General features: G+C 52.1%; 1 protein-coding gene across 1 annotated transcript in view; it reads left to right on the top strand.

Moving 5' to 3' along the window:
* Nucleotides 1-6,099: 6,099 nt before the first annotated feature.
* The window catches only part of GLI2 (GLI family zinc finger 2), a 267,100-nt gene continuing 257,180 nt past the window's right edge, over nucleotides 6,100-16,019 (top strand). Inside the window, exon 1 of the mRNA XM_077153526.1 lies at nucleotides 6,100-6,185. The gene's annotated coding sequence lies outside the window, so the exon portion shown is untranslated. The remainder of the gene's footprint in view (nucleotides 6,186-16,019) is intronic.

The raw sequence follows: 16,019 nt of genomic DNA, 5'->3' as shown, positions 1-16,019 counted from the left end.
GTGATGGGTGAGGTTTATTGATACTTACCTGGTGGCTGTAAGATGCTGCTACTTTTGTCAGTTTGGTTAAGAAAACCACAATGTATTTGGAGAAAAGTTCTGGGGCAGGCTGGCTCTGCAGGGGGAAACCTGGCCTGACAAACACCCACTCCTCCTCTAAAGCTGGTTGATTTGACCCTTCACAATAATCTCAGGGCTGCTGCGCCCTCTGCGTGCACTGTCCTGCCTTCCATTCCCGCCTCAGGATGGCAACGGGAGATTCCCATGACCTGGTGCCTTCACAGGCCTTACTCCACCCAGCCCAAGACTTAGAGGGTGGAGAGAAGGGCCAGGGCTAGATGTCATTCATATTTTTCTCTCTAAAGTGCTTGGTATTTGGTTAAGAGTTCAACAACCATGAATGAATGAATACATACATGCGTGAATGAACCAACCAGTCAAAGAGTTTTGTTTCTCCAGGGCAGCCCTTTAGGGGAAAAGGCTTTTTCCCTTTTCTGGGGGAGAGGCCCCGGCATCTCCAACTTTACCCTCTCCCCCTGAGTGTGCCTCTACAGTGCTTTACACCCATGTCACCCGGAAGGGCTAAAGATTTGGGTGGCTATGTAGAAGGGCTTGTTAATCCTTGGTGGGCCAGGTATCCTCCATGTGTCCTCATTTCCCCCCAGGAGTGACCCTCAGGGACATTCTTACGTTCCTTAGTTCTCCTACACAAGCTTGCTCTTTGGAAACCATCAGAGAAACTTCCTCTCAGAGGTAAGGAGTAACGCCCTAGAAAGGCTTTGTGTCACCCTGCCAGGTGTATTTACACTATAATAACAGACATAGCTTTACGCCATAGGGGGAGGGACCCATATCTTACAGTATTACCCATTCCAGAGAGGCGGGGGTTGGGTGGAAGGGGTTGGGTGTGGGGGGCCCTGAAAGAACACCACCTTCCTTATCCACTCTAGGAAGTGGCTCCCATGCACAGGCTGACTCCAGGACCTGGCTGAGGCTGTGAATGTGCCCCTCTCCTCTGGCCACTGATCGGCTGTTTTGTCTGCCTTATTCAGAGTGGGGCCCCACAGCCCAGCCCCCTCTGGCCTCAGTTCACGCCTCACTTTCTGTGCTGTCCTGTGCCCTTCAACTGTGGCCAAATCTGTGTGTCTCTTGATGAGTCTGTAGATTCCATAGGGGTAGGGGTTGGGTCTTTCACTTCTGTGCCCTTTCCAGTACTCCTAAGAACTTGCTCCTGGGGCTTTTTGGGTGCCCTCTCCAGCCCCCCACTCCCCAAGCCACACATTGTGGACGGTCTTAGTCTCCTAGTCTCCTAGGGCTTAGAACAGCTATTTACTGTCTCGCAGTTCTGGGGAGTAGAAGTCTGAAATCAAGGTGTCAGCAGGACCCCACTCACCCCCAAAACCTGAGGAGAAGGTTCTTCCTTGCCTCTCCTAGCTTTGGGTGGTGGCTGGTCATCTCTGGCACTCCTTGGCTTGTAGTAGCAGCACTTAAATCTCCGCCTCTGACTTTGCAGGGCTTTCTGTCCTCTGGGTCTCTGTTTCTGGGTCCCTTCTCATAAGGACAGTGGTCATTTTGGATTACAGGCTACCCGAGTTCACAGGATAACTTCATCTTAACCAATTCCATCTGCAACGACCTTTTTTTCCAAATAAGGTCACGTTGGACAACATACCTTTTGTAGGGGGAGAGGGATCACAATTCCACCCACACTAGAGGGCTCTGTTCGGCCTTATCTTTTGGTCTCCAGGTAGCTCCAGCAGACTGTTTTCAGAAAACAATCACTGCAATATTTCTGCTCCCATATACTCTTTCAGAATTTTGCCAGTCCTCATCAAGAAGTGCCTTGATGGAAATCTGAATGCCGATGATGTATGATGAGACTGCGAAAGACAAATTAATCACCGCTGTTTGCAGACTACAGCATTTTAGCTGGGACACCAAAGTTTTGCTGCAGTAAAGGGAGTAGTGTCAGGGTTCTATGGATGGCGAATGACTTTTATAGTCATACAAAGGAAGTAAACTTTACTCCTGTTGATTGTACAATGGTTTGTCTGTCTATAAGGGGCATGTTTAGGGCAGGTGGGCTTTGTTTTGTATTGGGTGAAAGACAATGGTTTAGGGATTGATTGGCCTAATGAATCTGGGTCACCTGATAGGTGAATGCCCTGGTAAGGATTTCAAATTTCAAAAAATGAAGAGGAGGGTGGGCCACAGTGGCTCAACAGGCAGAGTTCGCATCTGTCATGCTGGAGACCCGGGTTCAATTCCCAGTGCCTGCCCATGCAAACAAACAAACAAAAAAAATAGAAAAAAAAAGAAAAGAAAACTCAATAGGGCATAGGGTTTTTGTTTTGTCTTGTTTTTAACTCTGACGGCCCCGAAAAGCTTTTGCTACAAAATTTCATCAAGATGGAGGGACTTCTTTTAGGTGGAATAACCTTGGGATCATGTTTTGTAAAGTGTCTTTGTCTCTTAAGCAGTCTATTTATGGATAAAATTATATTAGCATTGAATTAAAAAAAAAAGCAGGAGAGTGCAAAGGGAGGAGTTATAGACAAAAGGATGTTGTTGAACACATATTAATAACCTATTGAGGTATCATGAGTACTTAAGAGTTCATTATACTATTTGTTCTGCTTTTGTGTATGTTTGAAAATTTCTAAAATAAAAAATTTGTTTAAGGCAAAAAAAAAAAAAAAAAGGGCCTTGAACCCAGTCAGGACTTTGGGACTGCCTCTATGACTGAAATGTGGCTGCCATGATGCTGTGAGCTCCTGGCGGGATGTCCCTCATTATTCTTGCTCTGGTTAACCAGCCTTCATGCTTTGAGGAAGCCCAATTAGCCCAAGCCGAGAGACCACGCGGAGAGGTCCAGATGGAAAGGAGCTGAGGCCCCCAGCCGCCAGCCAGCACCAGCCACGAGGGGGGACCCTGTCACTGGGGGGCAGAGACAAGCCATGCCCTGGTTACACCCTGTCGAAAATCCCAACCCAGAGGATCTGCAAGCATCATAAATGGTTGCTTTAATCCACTGAGGTTTGGGGCAAGTTTTTATACATTCTTGGTAACTGGTAACTGGAAGTCTCATCTTTGGGCTTGGATCTTCTCAGCCAATCCCATTTCACAGCAGGAGAGAAGGAAGAGCTGGTGTACCGCTTCCCCCTCTCCCCTCTCGCCCCTCATTACTTCTTCACATCAGTGTAAACCTTGCTTCCTCCAGAAGTCTTCTCCATCCCCTGTGCTAGATCAGGGTTCCAGTCGTGGTCTCAGAGTACCTTGCATTTTGTATCCTCCCCCGGTGTGCAATTCTAGATTTACTTGTGTGTGTGTTAATGAAACATACAGTCCACGTGGGCAAGGAGCTTATTGGTCTCACCCACCGTGGCACAGAGCCCCATGCCAGGCACACAGGAAGTTGCTGATTGAAGGAACACATGTTGAGTGACTAAATGTGACCAAGACCCGGTTTGATGATGTCCCAGTGCTCAGGTGAAGGCTTCCTTTGCTTTAGCAATTTGCCGCCACTCCAAACCCTCTGCTTGTCGCCTTTTTCCACACCAAAACTTCTGACCTTCTAGAGATGAAAGCCGTGGTGTCTCCAGCATCTCCTCAAACCAAAAACATCCTGGCTTCATCTCGACAGCCATCTTCTTGCCAAAATAAGCCGGGAAAGGTTATGTGAGTGTCTGGATTCCAGCAGGAGTTGAGCCGGTCTGCGAAGAAAAACAGAGAAAAAGGAAATATCCAAAATGTTGATTTGTTTAAACTTCTTCACAAACTTAATAACACAAGGAGACCAACAGAGACAAGCTTGTAACGAAGTAATCAGCCGATGCTGCTAATATTCCAGCAACAAGAAACCATCCTCCACATTTCTTGGGAGTGGATATGAATAGGATCATTAAAATATGGCCAAGGAGGGGAGGGACAGTTTACTTTTTCTGTCTCCTTAGAGTCTCTGTTCTGAAAACTCAGCGGGAATTTAAACAAATAGCACAGAGGAATGGTGAATCCGATCATATTTAAAGAAAAAGCCCCTTTCAAACATCTCTTCCCCTGAATAAATATATTTTCCTCTGCAAGTTTCCCTTTTTAAAAACACTGCAGGTTTGAATTTTTTTCCTGTCTGGAGAGCCTATGTCAGAAAAACAATTAGCTCTAAATTGTTTTAATATTGTTCTGCATACTTTCCTTCTCCCGCTCAAGAAGAAACTGTTGGTCCACTGATATAAATGAATGTAAGGAGAAGGGAATGAAGGAGGGGAATAGGGAAAGAAGGTTTGAAATGCCAACCCTCTGATTACAAATATACGGATGTATACATAGTCAGAGGAGGGCGAATGGTGTATGGAAAGAGCTACTGACAGAAAGAGATGAATTCATGAAATGTGTTTGTCAAGGTCACACCCACAGAGAAGGTACATTTGGTTCCCCAATGGCCCTGGGTGTCCCCGCCTTCTAGACAAGAAGAGAGGCAAAAAGGAGTGATGCTCCACCATCTTGGACAAGAATCTAATGGACCTAGTGGCACAGTCCACCGAATCTGATGGAGGATGGTTCCTGAGTACTCTGACTTTGGACAAATCACTTAACTTCCTTAAGCTTGTCACCGAATCTGATGGAGGATGGTTCTTGAGTACTCTGACTTTGGACAAATCACTTAACTTCCTTAAGCTTGTCACTTCTAAAATAGGGATAAGAGAAGCTTCCTCACAGATTTGTGAGGGTTAAATAAGAGAAAGGAAATAAAATCCCGTTGCCTAGCACATGGAGTTCCACAAATGCTAGGAAGAAAAATAACAGGGTACTCTCTGGGTGCGGCCCAGGCCGGGGGGGGGGGGGGGAGGGGTCTGGAGAAGGTGGTAGCTGCCCCCCAAGCTTCTCCAAGCCGGGGAGCTCCAGGCTGCGGCGCGGCTTGAGGGCTCAGGGCCTGTCACCGAGTTTGCTTAAGTAACTTCTTTCACCCCCGCCCCCCTCTTTGGCCCGCAAGCTCGGCGAGGATTTTTCTTCCTTCTTCCTCTGTTGTTGTTGGGTTCTGATTACTTCCATCTGGCTGCAGCAGCTCGAGTGGAGTCTCTTAAACAAAACAAAACAAAACAAAAACCCTCCCTTCAACACACACATGCACCAAACCGAGACGGCTGCTTCGCTTCTAGCAAACTTGCGCTCAGATGACGACGTGTGCGATCCGCGGCGGGAGGCGCCGGCAAAGACCCCCGACACCTGCGCGCGCCGCCCGCCGCCTCCGGCCCGACCGCGGAAAGAGGGGTCCGCGCGGAGCCAGACCCCTTCGGGTCACTCCCGGGCCGGGCTTCCGTCCCGGCGCCCGGAGAAGCGAGCTCACAGGGAACAAGCGACCCGGGCATCTCTCCGTGGAGGGGAAGAGGGAGGTGGGAGCGTGCAGGGGGGCTTGTGGATTTCGGAGATTGAAAACAGAGCAGTCCCGGCGCTCAACTCCGGAGCTCATCTGACTTGAGTTAGCGACCCCTCTCCCAAGTCACCCCCTCCCACCCTCACCCCGGCGCCTTAAAAAAAATGTATTGCGTCTCTGCACGAACTTTCAACGTAGGCGTTCTTCCTTTGCTCAGAGCTGGGGAACGAGGAGAGAGTCTCCGCCGGCTCCTCCTCCCGTCCGGGTCCCGTCGGGTCCCCAGGGGCCGGGGTGCGGGAGCCGGGGGCGCGCGGGCGGGCGGGGGCGCGCGCGGTGTGTGGCGCCCGGGTGTGCTCGAGCCGTGCGCGCGGGGGCGCTGCGCCGTCCGGCCGCGCTGATGGATTGCAGAAGCGCCCGGGCGAGCCAGCCGAGGCGGCAGGGCTCCGCGGACTTTTTTTCAAACTCCAATCAATGAGACTTCGAGGAGGAGCAGAAGGCGGCGGCGGCGGCGGCGGGGGACGCGGAGAAAGGCGAGGAGGAGCCGGCGGAGTCAGAGGAAGGCGGGCGGGCGGCGACGCGCGCCGAAGCCGGCGGGAGCTGCTGGATCGCCGGCGGTAGGGGCTGCCCGGCCCCCGCCCTCCCGAACCCTCCGATACCCTCCCTCACCCTGCGCGCCCCGCCCCGGCCGGCAGCCTCGGCAGACGGTAGCCCGCGGCGAGTCGCCGCGCCAGCCAACTTGGGATGGGGGCCCGCAGCCGCCGCCCGGCGCCCGAGAGGCCACCTGCGTGCTAGAGGCAAACTTTTGTCTCCCTCGGTAAAGTTGCATTGGCCTTTTCCTTTCTTTTCTTTGCGAAGCGCCCCCGACCCCGGCCGAGCCCTCCCCGACCGGGAAGCCGTGCCGTCTCGGGGGGTGCGCTTGGCCGGGTACCGGCGCCGCGGCGCGGGATTTCGTGCGCCGGGCTCAGGGGGTCCAGGCATCCAGGGGTTGGGGCGGCCCCGCTTCGGCGGGGAACGTAAACGGGGGATACTGGGGCGTGTCACTCTTGGCCCGGGGAGCAACTTTGCCTCCCCCCATTTCCACCAAAGGGAGACAGACTCCCTTCTCAGAGTACACAGCCCGGCCCGGCTCCCGCCGGGCCACCGCTTCGCCTGAGCCCCAGCGGGGGCTGGGGGTGGTGGTGGGGTGGGATTCAAGTCCGAGATGCTTCGAGGCTCACTGAAGTGGACAGTGGGAGCGCGTCTCCCCCGAGCGTTGTAGTGTGCGGAGGGGCCGCAGCCGACCCCTTGGGAACTTTTCACTCCACTTCGCCGCGCTCCCCATCCTGGAGCCCTGCCTTTCTTTCTTGCTCGCTCTTCCTCCCCCTCGCCTGGCCCTGCCGCCCCCTCCCCCCCGGCCGGGCTCTCCTCCTCCTCCCTCTTTCTCTCTCTCTCCTCCTCCTCCTCCCCTGCCCTCCGCCCCAAGATCCGCTTGACTTCCCGAAGGGATCCGCACTTAATCCTTCGCCGGGTCCACCGTTCCCCCCTCCCCACTCTCATCCCCGCCCCCCACTTATTGTCTCTCCCCCCACACTCCCCGGGACGAGCAATCTCTCAACAAGTATATTTGCTGAGGAATTTGAAAAATCCACTATTGCAACTTGATCTGTGTGTGATGGATGGGGAGAGGCGCGGAGAGAGTTGGGCGCCAATCCTATTAAGGGTTTAGAGAGGGGAGAGTTTTCCCCGGGGCCGGCCGGGCGGGGTGGGTGAGGGGGGCAAACGTGTGTGTGTGTGTGTGGGGGGGGAGAGGCAGCGTGTGCTTGCGTGTGTGAGTGTGAGCGCGCCCTGAGGGCGGGCTGCGGGGGTGCGCGGAGGGCGGGCAGCTGGAAGTCGACCCAACTCGGCGCCTTTTCTGCCCGGCAGTAATTGCTGTCATTTCCTAGGAAACCCGACTTGTTACAGCTGGAGAAGCTCGGATGGAGCCCGCGCTCCTTACCCCTGTTGACCCGCAAGCCGACCGCCTAGGTCTCCCCTGTCCCTTTTGTATAATTTATTTTGTGCGTGTGGCCCTCCGTCGGTCCCCATCTGGAAGAGTGAACCATCCCCTAGGGTCTGGTCCCCGGCCCTGGGGTGTCACACGCGCCCCTCGTTGCTCCCCAGCCGGGGCATCCCACTCGGTGCGCGCCTTCTGTGTCCCGGGCCCCCCGCCCGGCAGCCCTCGCTGGGCGTGCGAAGGTTTAATCCCGGCAGCTTCAGATAAAGGGAGCAGTTGTAAAACGCTCATATGCTGTTTGCGGACGAGGCTCTGGGGGATGTTGGAGAATTTGAAAGTAAACGTTTCCCTCGCAAGCGGCATAAAATAGTGTTTAAACAAATATTGTATTGGCATGCTCAGGGGGCGCGGTGCCAAAAAGTAAAGTAAATAAACTGTGAAATCCAAAATATACAGCAGTAGAAAGCTGCGGAATGGGCGGACTTGTCACAAGTCTGCCCATGACAACTGTTTGTTCTAGCCACCTCATCTCCAGCCCCCCTCCCCGTCATTTCCTTACCTTTGCTGGGAGTTCCCTCTCTCCGCTTCCCAGGGCCTGGGAGCTGCTTTGCAGTTGGCAGGAGACCGTTTGTGTGGTTACCTGTACAGCCTCCCCATAGGAGGGGAGGGCACCCTGCCTGTGCCTGTCTGTGTCTGGCTGGTTTGAGTTTTGAAGTTCTGTAGGCTTTTCCCATCTTCTGCTCCGTCCTGGGACTCTAATTCTGGAGTCCATAATCTAGACCACACAGAAGCCACTTCTCCAAGGCCTCTTCCCTTCTTGCCTTTCTTTCTTCCTTCATTTTCCTTGCTTTCGTTTTCCTAGACTTTTGCTGCTTTTTCCCTCTGGCGGCTGAGGGTACAGGAAATTGTGGAGATGCCCCCCTCCCCCCCCAGATTTAAATTCCACTCAAGCCCAGCGGTCTGGAAAGTTGTCACTTGTGTGATGAGTTTTGAAGTTAATTATATTTTGTAAAACTTAGGTAGGTTTTGTGTTTCCTCTCTGCAATGGGAAATATGCCAATTTCATGATGTTACTTAGTAGTGGTGGTGGTGGTGATTAAACCAATGCAGGCAAGATCGCCTCTAAGGGAAGGAGCCCACCTGCCAAGGCGGTAGCCCTCAGGTGAACCGGTCCTCCCCTGGCCCAGCATCTGTTTTCCCAAGTCTGTTTTCAAATAACACCCTGCAAAAAATACTCCAAAAAACGAAAAAACAAAACAAAAAAGCACTTGGTGGCTGGGCTCACCAAGGAAGAAGGCGGTTGCCATATCAGGGATGTTTTTATTCTCCATGGGAATTGATTTGATGGGAATTTGCAGAGGGTCCAGACTCCTTCAACAAAGACCCCTCGGGCTACTGCTAAACTCACATGGACATCCTCCGGGATGGCCATGGCCTTGGAGGGGCTCTTGATTGTCCCCACGCTGAAGCATGTGTAGAGTTAGCAGAGGACTTCTGGCCTGGTGGCCTTACAGTAGAGGGCCACTCCACTTTCTTAGGGACGCTCAGGTCCACTTTGTGTGGAGAGGAAGCCTTTTTATGGTTGCCTGGTCAGGGCTGGGGCCGCGGGGCTGCTGGTCAGTGACTCATTGCCTGACTTCGGGGGTCTTAGGGATTGTGTACTGTAGCTGGATTGTTTGCACTGCAGACCGAAAATACACAAATACTTCACGCTTTTTGTACTCCCACAAGTGCCCTGTACACAGTGCAGCCCCCGGAGCTGGATTAGCAAACCCGGGGATTCAGCAGGCAGGCAGACAAACTTGAATATTTGCCTAATAAACATCTTTCTTCTGTGGGGTCACTTTCGATCCCCCCTCCCTCCCCAAGAGGAAAACTTCACCCCACATTCTCTTTAAATGAGATGAGAGGTTTCCTGTGCACTCTGAAAGCCTGTCATCCCTAACACCCACCTGACCTGTTGAAGTTCATGTCCAGTCCTCGGTCCTTGTGTACTTAGGGGTCGGGCAGCTAAAGTGTGTGTTCAGGAAGGCTTCCTTTTGTCTGAGTGGTGCTTGAGGAAGATGGGGCAAACAAGCTCTGTTTCTTGAGGTGGGGGGTAGGTTAGTGGGGTTCTACTTGTACGGGGCCTCCGCTCCAGGGTGCATGTTGGAAGCCCGAGGGGACCTCACTGACGAGAGCCGCAGCTGTTCCCCTTGGTCCTGGCACTTTGGAAAGGAACCCCCGGGAGGCAGGCCCCCCTCTTCCCCTTTTCTTTTGAGTAAGTGTCAGGGGCATGCACAGATGAAACACGTGAAAAATGCCAAAGAGAAACAGTATTTTCAGATGCCAGAAAATTCAGAGAGGCGGACTAGGTGATTGTACCAACAAGCCGAGTGTGCAGCATTTTCAGAGAACGGGGCGCTCTCACTTCTAAAGAACGTGGGGAAGAAAAAGCTGCTCTGTCATTGTTCTTTCAGGCCTGTTAAGTTAAAAGAAGAGCTGGGGAAGTAGATCGTCGGACAGTGACATTTCATAGTGTTCTTTGAGAAAAAAGCAACACCTTCAGAGTTTTGAAATAAACACAGAACACCAGGTTTAATATTAATCACTTTCTGTAAGTTGAGGGTTTTGTCTCTCACAGAAAGTGGAGTACAAAGACTTTTTAAAAACAAGTCATTGACTATTGTTTCTAAATTTTGTGGGTGATGGAAAACACCTGTGCCATACAGAATTATATTTGAAACCCTGGGAGAGTGCACCTATGAGAACAGCATGTTTTCTACATGTTCCGTATCTCATTTTCCACAATTCTTTCATCCACAAGAGGTTCTTTAATGATTTTGTTGGAGGGTCTTGACTTTAGTCTCTTAAAAACACACACGTACAGGGGGAAATAGCTCAGCTAAGATGTGGCCAAAGGGTATATATTAAACCATTTCTGAGATTTTAATTGGCGTGGAATAAGTGCACGTGGTTTGGTGTGTGTGCATGTGTGTTGTTAAGGAGAAAACCAGGTTGCTGGGAAGTGTGTTTTAACTGAGAGTGCCCAGTTTCAGTCATTAGCATAAGAAAAAAGTTTTAGTGCATTTACTATTGTCTTGAATGAGGAGTTTCAGCAAAGGGGAGGAAAGCTGCAAAGGGGTGAGGGTCCATTGAGATTCCTCAGCAGCCCCAGCTCGTCTTCTGTCCCTGAAATCTGTGATCGGATATCACTTTTATCTTGTTGTTCCATTCTCTGGCCTTTTTCACACGTTCACTTTTGTCAAGGTTTATCGATTATGTTTTCTTCTCTGCAAATCTGTGGAAAATTTAATGAACCAAAAACAGCAGTGAAATAAAGGGGACTTTTTTATTCATTAGCTGGGGATTGATTTCCCCCTTTTGGCCGAGGGCCCCTTGCCTCCTGTGAGGGAGTTGGGGGAGGAGGCCGGGTGGCTTGCTGCAAGGCCTGGTGGCCTGACCGGCCGAGGCCGGGCCTCCCCAGGCCTGTGGCCTCACCACTGACCAGCCCCGGGCTGGGCCTGGGCAGTGTGGCCGGCTGCCCGGGACTGCTGTCCTAAGTGAACGTCAAAAGCAGCTCTGGGTGGCTGCTGCCGGCAAGCCTGCGTGAGTAGCTCTGCCGACCCCTGTCCTCCAGGGTTCAGTGGGCTGGCGTGGGGGGATATTTGAGTTCCCCAACCTTAGAAATCACATGAGCATCTGGGCCTTCCCTGGACACACGGTTAAGTGTCTCCCTTCCTCCAGACCCAGCTCTCAAACCTGTAATTAAGCAAAGACCTGGTGATTACGCTTTGCTGACTCGGCTGGGTTTGGAGACGTTTCTCCATGAAATAGGGTGAACTCTTGCTCTTTCCAGAGAGAGGCTTCCTGGACAGCCTGGAGTCTAGTTCCTTTGTTCATATGTCTGCCTGTCTGTCACCTCTCATCTTTCTCTCTTCCTTCGTTTCTTTCCCCCTTCTCTTTCCTGTCTCACCCCCTCCCTCTCTCCTTTTTCCTTTCTTTCCTTTCTCTCTCTCCCTCTTCTTTATTTTCCCTCTCCTCTCTCTGCCTCATCCTTTCTCCTTTTACACTATTTTCTCTCCTCTTCTTTCTCCCTCTCTCCTTTTCTCTTTTCTAGGTTTCCTCCCTCTTCTCTTTCTTTTCTTTCCTTTCTCTCCCCTCCCTTGTTTCTGCCGCTTGTCTTCCCTCTGTTTTCCTCTCCTTCCCTCTGTATCTTTTTCTTTCTTTCCTCTGTCCTTTCCGTTTCCTTTCTCTCCCCCTGCCCCCTCTCCCCCTTTTCCGTCCCGCCGAGGGATGGCGCGGGGAGGCCGCGTGCCCCGGCCGGGCTGACCGTGCCCGGAGCGCCGCGGCCCCCACCTGCCCACCGGCGGGGTTTGCGGTGCGCGAACAAAGCCGGCATTGTCGGGGCCGCGCACCGGCCGCCTCCCGCGAGCGGCTGCAGGCCGGACCCTGCTCGCGGCCAGAGCCAAGTGGGCCCACGTCGCCGCCTTTATGGCCGCGGAGGGGGAGGGGGAGGGGGAGGGGGGGGCGGGTCGGGCGGGGGAGGGCCCTGGTCCGCGCGCGGGGCGGCCACCAACCCGGGCACGGCGCCTTTTCCAGAAGCTGCTCTCTCAGGGTGGACTCGAGCCGAATTCTCCCCTCCCCGCTTCCCAGAGGCGCCCCCTCCTCCCCCCATTTCCCTGAGTAGGGAATTCGAGTTTTTGGTTTACAGTTTGCAGAGAGAGTGAGAAAAATTCAAGCGAACCAGGAGAGAGAGAGAGAGAGAGAGAGAGAGAGAGAGAGGGAGGGAGGGAGGGAGGGAGGGAGGGGGAGAGAGAGAGAGAGAGAGAGAGAGAGAGAGCAAAGGGCGGGGTGGGAGGGGGGAGGGGAGGCACGTTACCAAACTTTTGGTGGGTCTGAAACATTTTCTTTGAGGCATCTGCGAAAGTCTTAGAGCCGGGAAGGTCTTGGTCTGCCAGTCCCCACTCAGAGGCAGGAAAGGAAGGGTTGTCGCTACAAGTAGCCCCCCCATCCCCAACTCCGTGCTCTTGACCTGTAGGGGGTCTAGACCTTTTAGCGCTCAGAAAAAAAGAAAGATCTTGGGATGCCTAGGACGTTAAAAGAGCATCCGTTCTGGGACCAAGTTAGCCCCCTTTCAGCAGCCGCTTAGCAAGGCGTCTTTGTGTGGTGGACAATGCTATAAGTCAGCCCGACTTTTGAGCCACATTTGCACGGAACTGTAAGGGCCGCTCAAGCACCCTCGTGCTAAGTTGAATTGATGGAAATTTAATGGCGGTTAGTGGGGATGGATGGTAATGATTTCCCTGCGTATCTTTGGCATACTTGACGTTAATAACTGCAGCGTGGAGTGTGTTACCCGCGTAGAGAGCCTGCCACACACGTGAAGCTGTAGCATTATTCATTTTCCTAGATGCCAGCCCTTCTGCCTCCTTCCGCTCTTCAAATCTTTTTCTTCCCTCCATAATTCAGTTGTTCGGATGATTTAGAAAAAAGGGGGTGAGACGGGGAGGAAAGAGAAAAATCTTTTTGCGTGGAGCATGTACATCATGTCAACATAATTTTGAGCTCGTGATTTTTTTCAATTCCGACATAAATCAGCATCTAATATACAGAATGTGATGAATTTGTTTTAGCTGCCGTGATGAATTAATGTTACACAAATAGAAGCTTTGCAGGTGAAATGATTTACTTAATACTTTCAACTTCTAATATTTAAGCTCATTCGTTATGTGGGGAGTTAAAAAAACAAGTCCATATTTTTAAGCCTGAGATGGGGAGATGCATGTATTTGTGGCAAAGGTGAACCTCGATGACCAGAAAATTGCTCTTGATTTGTTGATTTTTTCCTTGGGAATCTGCAGTTCACCAAGCAGGGAATAGGAGACTTACTGAGTTCCATTTTAAGGGGGGGGGGGGGGGGGGGAGACACAGAAAGGCATTTAAATAATTCCAGCCTGACCATCGAGGTATGGCAGGTCCCATGGGACTGAACTAGTTCTGCTTGGAAACTACTGCTTCCTGTTGGAACTGGTCTTGAAGGGTGACTATATGATGGAGCAGGTGGAAAAGGGCAAAGGGGCATTGATGCCCACCCCCAACCCCCACCATCATCTTCATGATCTGCTAATTAAGACCCTTGGATACATAAGATCTAGTCATTACGTATTGGCCTTCAGAAGTTGGAATGGTGTAGACATTTGGGTCACAGGAACTGTCCCCCCCCCAACCACTAAGAAGACTGTTTTTACATATATCATTTTTTCCCCTGGATAAAAGGTCCTTTTCCCCTGGAAAAAGTAAAGAAAGAGAATAATAATGAGAATGATGGGCAGATGCGCTATGGAGAGGAATTGGCCCAAACCTTTTGGGGTTACCATGGGAGAGTGAGGCAGCCACTGTGGTGGTTTAAAGTCATCTGTACCCCAGAAAAACATGTTCTTAAGCTTAATCTATTCCTGTGGGTTGATCCCCATTGCCAGTAGGACATTTTGATGAGGTTACTTCAGTTACTGCATGGCCCACCTCTATCAGGATGGGTCTTAATCTTATAAACGAAATGAAATTAAGAAATAAATAGAAAAATCCACAGGAAGCAAGAAGCTGAAAGACGGGAGAGGCCACGAGAGGCCGCCATGCGCACTTCCATGTGACAGAGGAGCCCAGGTCCAAGGATCAATGGCAGCCACAGTCTTTGGGGAGAAAGCATCGCCTTCATGACACCTGGATTTGGACTTTTTCCTAGCCTCAAAACCATGAGTTAATAAATCCCTGTGGTTTAAGCCGACCCATTGCATGGTATTTGCTTGAGCAGCCAAGGAAACTAAAAACTGCCCCTCAATAGCTAGGTGACGCTGTGCGAGTCACTTTGGTGCTTTCTCTGGAAGGAGGGAGTTGGCAAGTGGGACCCCTCCAGTCCTCCAGCTGGAAAGTCCTCAGAGCTAGACCGTGCTACCCTCTCGGGGTGGGAGGGTGGGAGTCTTTAGAACTTGCTGGAAGTTGGGGTGGGGGGCTTTGCCGTTGCCTTCGACTTCTGGGGAGAGTGTAGTGAGGATGTCTCTTGAGTTTTATGCCCTCCTTTCCCCTGCTGGGCCCCCTCTCTAGCGGCTGCCGTGCTCAGGGGAATGTGGTCACGGGGTGGGGGGTGGGGTGGACTTGGGGACATCGTGGGGGTGGGGGGTGGCCTTCTCAGGTTTTACTGAAGGCTAAAGAAAAACAGAGGAAGGACCGACACATAAATATATCTCGATCTCTGAAGATAACAATAGAATTTTGACTTCATTTCTCAAAAAATTGAGGTCAGCACGGCCTGATGACAGGTTGAAAGCACATCACTCAGACGTTTCTGCGGACAGCTGTGGGCTCTGCTCTTGTGATACATGGTGTGTGTCCAGGCAGTGACAGCATATTTAGGGCAGTCCCCACTGTCTGCAGAGATCAAGGCGAGGGGATGCGCTTGGTGCTCAGCGGCCAGGGACTGCGTGTGTGTCCCTGTGTTTATGTAGGGCCAGAAGAAATCACACTCAGCAGTTCTTCGGCCTCAGATTTCCAGGAATGCGAATCCAGAGTTGGAAGGGGATAGTGGGGTTTGGATGTAGTTGAGATGGATTCATCTCTAGAAAATGTGGCAGGTTAGGTGGTTCTTCCTGCTGTTGAGTGTGAACGTGGGATGCGTTTGTGTATGTGTTGATGTTGATATAGAACCATCGGACTCCTTAATGAATTGAAAGATTTTTTCTTTCTCCTAAGATAGGCTTGCACAAAAAGGAGAAATAACATAAGGGGAAAAGGTCAGAACTGGAAACGAGTCCATAGAAGCAAGTTGGAGGACAAGGCTCCAGAGCATCTTCAGACCCACCTGCAGACTCCTGGAGGGGGTGCAAGTGGGAAGCTTGTGAAATATGCAAGCCTCTGTACCCTGGTCGGCTCCATGCTACCCGGCTCCCCTCTGGGCCCACATACCGACCAATACGTCTTCTTCTTACCCTTCTTAAGGAACCGTAAAGACACCCACAAGGCTGGCCCTCCAATGGAACCAAACTTCCAAAAGATCTGTTCTAACTGTCAGACAACAAACCAGTCTCCTGAATGAGAATTCCTCCAGGGTGGGGCCCTGGAATCTGCATTTACAAGACTTCTGGGGGCGGGGGCGGCAGGAGCGATGGGGATGAACAAGTAATTGATTACTGTGAACTCCTTGATTGGTTCTTGATCTTGCATTAACACAGGCATGCTTCTCTTATTTGTGAGGCTTGGGGGACCCCAGGAAAGTGGTCGGCTCCTGCTGGCCTGGAGGTGGCGGCCGCACCTGCTGCTGGGAACCCGGATGCTGCTGCTCCCACACAGCGTGGAGCAGTGGACTCTAGGTGGGGAGGGCCCCTCCATCACGGGACAGTGGCTGAGGCTACAGGTGGCTCTGGCGTCACCTGGCCCTCGAAGGCTTATCGGCGGGCACTGTAGTGGATGTGGCAATTGTGCCATAGGGTCACCGGGTAAGAAACTTCCTGTGCCGCCTGATGGCTGTCTCACTGCTTTATGGCTGAGTGACCAGAAGACGGACCATTCAGGGTCCGACTGGGCTGCTGCATCCTCCTCTCCCCCCATGCTGTGTAGCACCAGGCTGCAGAGCTGGAGTCTGCTGGGTGGGTGGGTGGGTGGGGGCATGAATGGCCAGCTTGGATTCTGCAGAAAAATCAT

The sequence above is a fragment of the Tamandua tetradactyla genome, chromosome 3 (assembly GCF_023851605.1).
Source record: "Tamandua tetradactyla isolate mTamTet1 chromosome 3, mTamTet1.pri, whole genome shotgun sequence".
NCBI classification, from domain to species: Eukaryota; Metazoa; Chordata; class Mammalia; order Pilosa; family Myrmecophagidae; genus Tamandua; species Tamandua tetradactyla.
This window is presented reverse-complemented; position numbering and strand designations above follow the sequence as displayed.